We start from the raw sequence: 5,000 nt of genomic DNA on the forward strand, positions 1-5,000 counted from the left end.
GCAGTTGTTAACAATAATTATGAAACTAAACGTAAAATAAATAAAAATGTATAAAAAAGTGCCTCACTTGCCTCAAAATTTTATTAAAAAGTAGGGAAAAAAACGAAAACTTCAAAATAGAATTTCTCAAAAATGACAATAAATTAAAATTTCAAATTTGGTATGATAGTTCTACATATGTATAAAGTTCATTTGTCATAGGATTTTTAAATTTGCCTCCCTAGTTCAGATCATATTGACTTTTAAACTTGAATATATACTTTTATGAAAAAACTCTGGCAGATAAAACCATATTGTACCGCCCCAAAAAAAGTAATTTAAAAAACCTTATAATAAATGAATTCTACATGTATGAAGATAATATACTCAAAATTTTAGCTTAATTGCTTAATTTAAACTGGTTTTAAAATTTAAAAAAAAAACTAAAAATCTCAAAATGAGAAAAATCAAGTCAAAAATTAAAAATCAAAATTTATGTTTATAAACACTCCTTAAAAGCTACCAGAGCTATATGAATCTGTTTTTTCAGTATCTAAGTATCCCTTATGAAGAGATCTAAGTTCGTTTTTTTTTTTTGCTTTTTGCATATTGAAGTTGATTTACGACGCTTGTTTACAATTCGCTTTTGGTCCTTTAAAACCAGCTTCGGAATAGTCACTGATCCTAACAATCCGAAGTAACTTAAAATAGATTTTACCTCATCTCCACCGTTATTATAATGAACTATTGCAGAGTTTATACAAAGTTCAAATGTTATTCTACTTACAAAAATGTTTTTAGGACAACGAGTTCATAAAATTGAATGAAATGCTTCGTTTGAATTTTGGGTTTGACCATGTAAACATTTTCTTAGCAAATCGTCATCAGATAAGTCTTTAAAAATAGGTTTTATTATATTATGAATAAAGATAGGTAAGTTAAATTTGTTAGTGTGAGTATTTGTACCTTTAAGCTTGTGTAGTTGCTACTTGCGCCAGGAATATTCATCCTTAGGACACATAGAATGACAAATACTACTATCACTGAAATTTTTGCTGTGCCACATAACTGCTCCTCCTGCTTTTTTCATTGCATAAATGCTGTTAGTGTTATTCCTAATTAATATTGTTGATATTAAGTTTATATTGTTTTTATCAGTAAAGTCATTTCAGTCAACTTTCAATAATTAAGATTTAAATGATTCTTTACTATAATTTTTAAAGTTCCTACGGTATAAATTTTGGCTGTGTGGTCATAATTTATACCGCAAATAATTTGTTGAACTTGCAAAGTCAGAGTTTGACTGTATCAGATCAATGGTAAAATCCCCAAGTAAAAAGGTTCCACCACAAGAAGATTCAGTTGGTGTATGCTCAAAATTATAATTTTGAATAATTATTTGATGTGTGGAGGGAGCTTTTTTTTTAACCTTGATACTGTAATTCCAATAATTCTAATTTCAAAACTAAATAATGATTATAATATGTTCAAATCAAGTACCTTTGTAAAGAGGATATGTTTAAATGGAAAAAGGGCAGAGTTTATGATGTCAAAGTTATAAGAACAAAATTTATTGATGTCATAATATTAGCAATCTATATCAAATATTCATTTATTAGTATTGTTACAATTTACACCAATAAAATTTTTATATAAGTTAAATATATACTTTTTATGCACAATATTATAAGAAACTTAAAAAATATATTATGTATATAAATATATACGGTGTACGAATACTACACCGGACCACAGCGGACCAACACCGGAGTATAAAAAACAACTTTAGTAAAGCGAAACATACGTAAGTTATATTTGTGATACATAATACAATAAAAAATTACATAAGTAAAAAAAAAAGCGCCTGTCCCTATTAGGGACAGGCGCTGTGAAGTATTCATGCTTCGACTGACTAAAAAAGGGACAGGCGCAGTAGAATGTGCATACATCGACTGAATAAAATTGGGACAGGCGCAGTGGAGTGTCCATACATCGACTGACTAAAATAGGGGCAAGCACAGTGGAGTGTTGCTACATCGACTGACTAACATCGGGACAGGCGCAGTGGAGTGTACATGTAAACGCAATGGGTTTTTGGTAAGGGCAAGTATTATTGCTATTATTATTACTAATAACTCTACTAATTGAAATATTTTCTGAAATTGTGTCATTGATAATCAAAATTGGTCTGTCAGTCGCTACATGGATCATTGTCTTGTTTTTTTTTTGAAAAATCATATTGTTATTATTTAAAAAAATAGTGAACTTATGTTTATTTCAAAACAAAAAGCTAGTACTTCATAATATAAAAAATGTTATTAATATACAAGTTTTTCTCCTATATAGTAAATACATATTGTGATATTTTAGAGTAATAAATAGTAAATACCCTAGATTCCCTACTTTATCTTAATAAAAGCAAGAACACATATAAAATTACATGTAGATATCTATGATGTCTACATGTAATCTAGAGACAACTATAAACTAAAAAAGTTACCTTAGTTTACTTATGCACATGAACTAGAATGTTTTTCTCAATAAATTGCTGAAAAAATAATTCTTTTTAAAGTAATGAATTCATGATTATTTTAGATAGATGCTTTCAAGCCATAATGGATTGCTTAGAACTTCTATAAATCTAAAACATTTCAATCATAAAAACACTACATTGAACTGATGAAATTATTGACCAAATAAATGTTGTAGTTGTATTTTGATGGCGATAGAATGTTCTACTCTAAAACATTTACTTTATAAATTGCTCAAAATGTTTCTTTAGTAAATAATTTTCGATTTCGATTTAACTGCTTATCCAACCAGCTTTATTGTGAAATATAAATCCCACTAACGTTATAAAAAATAATTGCGCATGCGTGTACAATATTGCGCTCTAAGTAGCTTATGGCTGTGTAGAGCGCATTGCGCTCTACGAAGACGCTTCGTTTTGTTTTTTTTTACAATGGAGGATTTATTATCAATCTTGAACATTATTAATGCAACTTTAATAACTCCATTGCAACTACATAGTCTTGCAAATAACATCTCCATAGCAACTTGTAAAAAGTAATAAACTTTGACTGAAAAAAATAAAATTGTAAAATAGATAAAACCTCTAAAGAAAAACCGGGTCAAACCGCACACCACATCATTCGGCACACTGATCGAAATTCTCAAATAAAAACTAAACGGATATGGTTGTGAAAAAAAAAAGATTCAAATACAGAACTATCTCCTCTATTTGAATTGATAAAATTATATACACCAAATATTCAAATTCAACATCAGGTTGGATGAAGCCCGATACGTTTATTGAATGGCTGAAAGAAGTATTTATAACCGAAACTGAGCAAATTGGTGGTATTATTTTAGTATTAGATGGGCATACAACTCACATGACTTTGGAAGCGGTATTGTTGTGCAAAAAACACAATATAAGTTGTATTGTGTTTTTAAGGTTATATTATAACCTTGGTTATATTATAACCAAGGTTGTATTATAACCTTGATTTGTCTACCAGAGCATTCTTCACATAATCTACAACCATTGTATAGAGGCGTCTATTGTCATGTCAAACAAGCATGGAAAGAATTTCTTACAAAGTATTACAAAGACTCAAAATGTAAGAATTTAGATAAACAAAATTTTCCACCGTTTCTCAAACTGCTGTACGAGAGTGATAAATGTTTTACACGCTTGCATGCAATTGCTGGTTTCCAGTACACTGGCTTATTTCCATTATAAATTATATACAGACATTAGCAATCACACAAACGTTTAATCCACTTCGTCAACTTTAGCAGCCTCCGCAGTACCGATGCCATCTTGCTCAGACACAGCTTCATCTTCTTCAACACCCGCCGCAGCACCTTTTCCAACTATACACCGATTACCATCTTTCTCAACTACACCAGCTTCAAGTTTTGATACGTATCAAGCATGTGTTGAGCGTTGCAAAAGCAGTATCGAGATAGAGTTCAAGAAGTTTTTTCAAGCCAGAAATTAATCGCATGTTAAGAAATTGAAGCAGTGCAAAATGTCAAAACTTGGCGGAAAATTCATTACTGAAGAAAATGTGATCGAGTTCCTCAAACAAAAAGATGAAGAAGAAGCAACAAAGCCGTGAAAGATGCTTAACTTAACGCAAAGCGTAGACTCTCTATGCCAAGTACTCAAATGTCTAAGCTTAACAATGCTGAGCAACCTCAGCAAAAGTAATAATAAAGAATAAGTACCAACAACCAAACAATTGAATGTTGTAAAATGTAAAAAATGTAGAGTACAGTTACAAACAGAAATGTTGCAATGTAAGAAATCGATGTGTCGGGAACGGTTGTGCAAAGAAACATGTTTACCAAAGAAATATGTAGTTGGAACTAAATATTTTTGTTGCAAAAAAATTTAGTTCCAACAATTTTTTTTTTTCTTTACATTTAATATTTTCGATAATTTTATTATTATCTTTTTAACATATACTTTTATTATCGTATGTAGTTTTTTTATTACCTATCTAATACAAAAAAAACGAAAAATAAAAAATTTATTTAATTTTTATTGATAAATGTTCGGTTTGACCCGGTTTTACTCTATCGATCGACAAAAATCAAATTAATTGCCTACAATGGCTGTTGTGACTGGTTAGAACAAAATGACTATGTTGGTTGTCAGATTTTTTTCTTATAATTTTGCTTTCGAGTCTTTTCAGCTTGAAAACTTTAACTTTTACCAATGAAACATTTTACACTTGAATTTTTGAAACTTAGTTTCCATTCCCAATAATAGTTAAAGGATACCAAAGATGTTTAAAAGTCTCGATTTAGCTATTATAATAAAGATCAAAATAATTGATTTCTGTAAAAGTGATAACTATTTTGCGATGTGCTAAAGTTCCAGGAGGGGTTGTTTGAGAAGATAGATATTAGAATTTCTAACTTTTAATTCACTATGTATACAAGGTGGAGGAAATCATCAGATTTAATAGGAATGAGCTGCAGTTTGAATCATGTCTGTTCATCATTGC

The sequence above is a fragment of the Hydra vulgaris genome, chromosome 01, assembly GCF_038396675.1.
Source record: "Hydra vulgaris chromosome 01, alternate assembly HydraT2T_AEP".
NCBI classification, from domain to species: Eukaryota; Metazoa; Cnidaria; class Hydrozoa; order Anthoathecata; family Hydridae; genus Hydra; species Hydra vulgaris.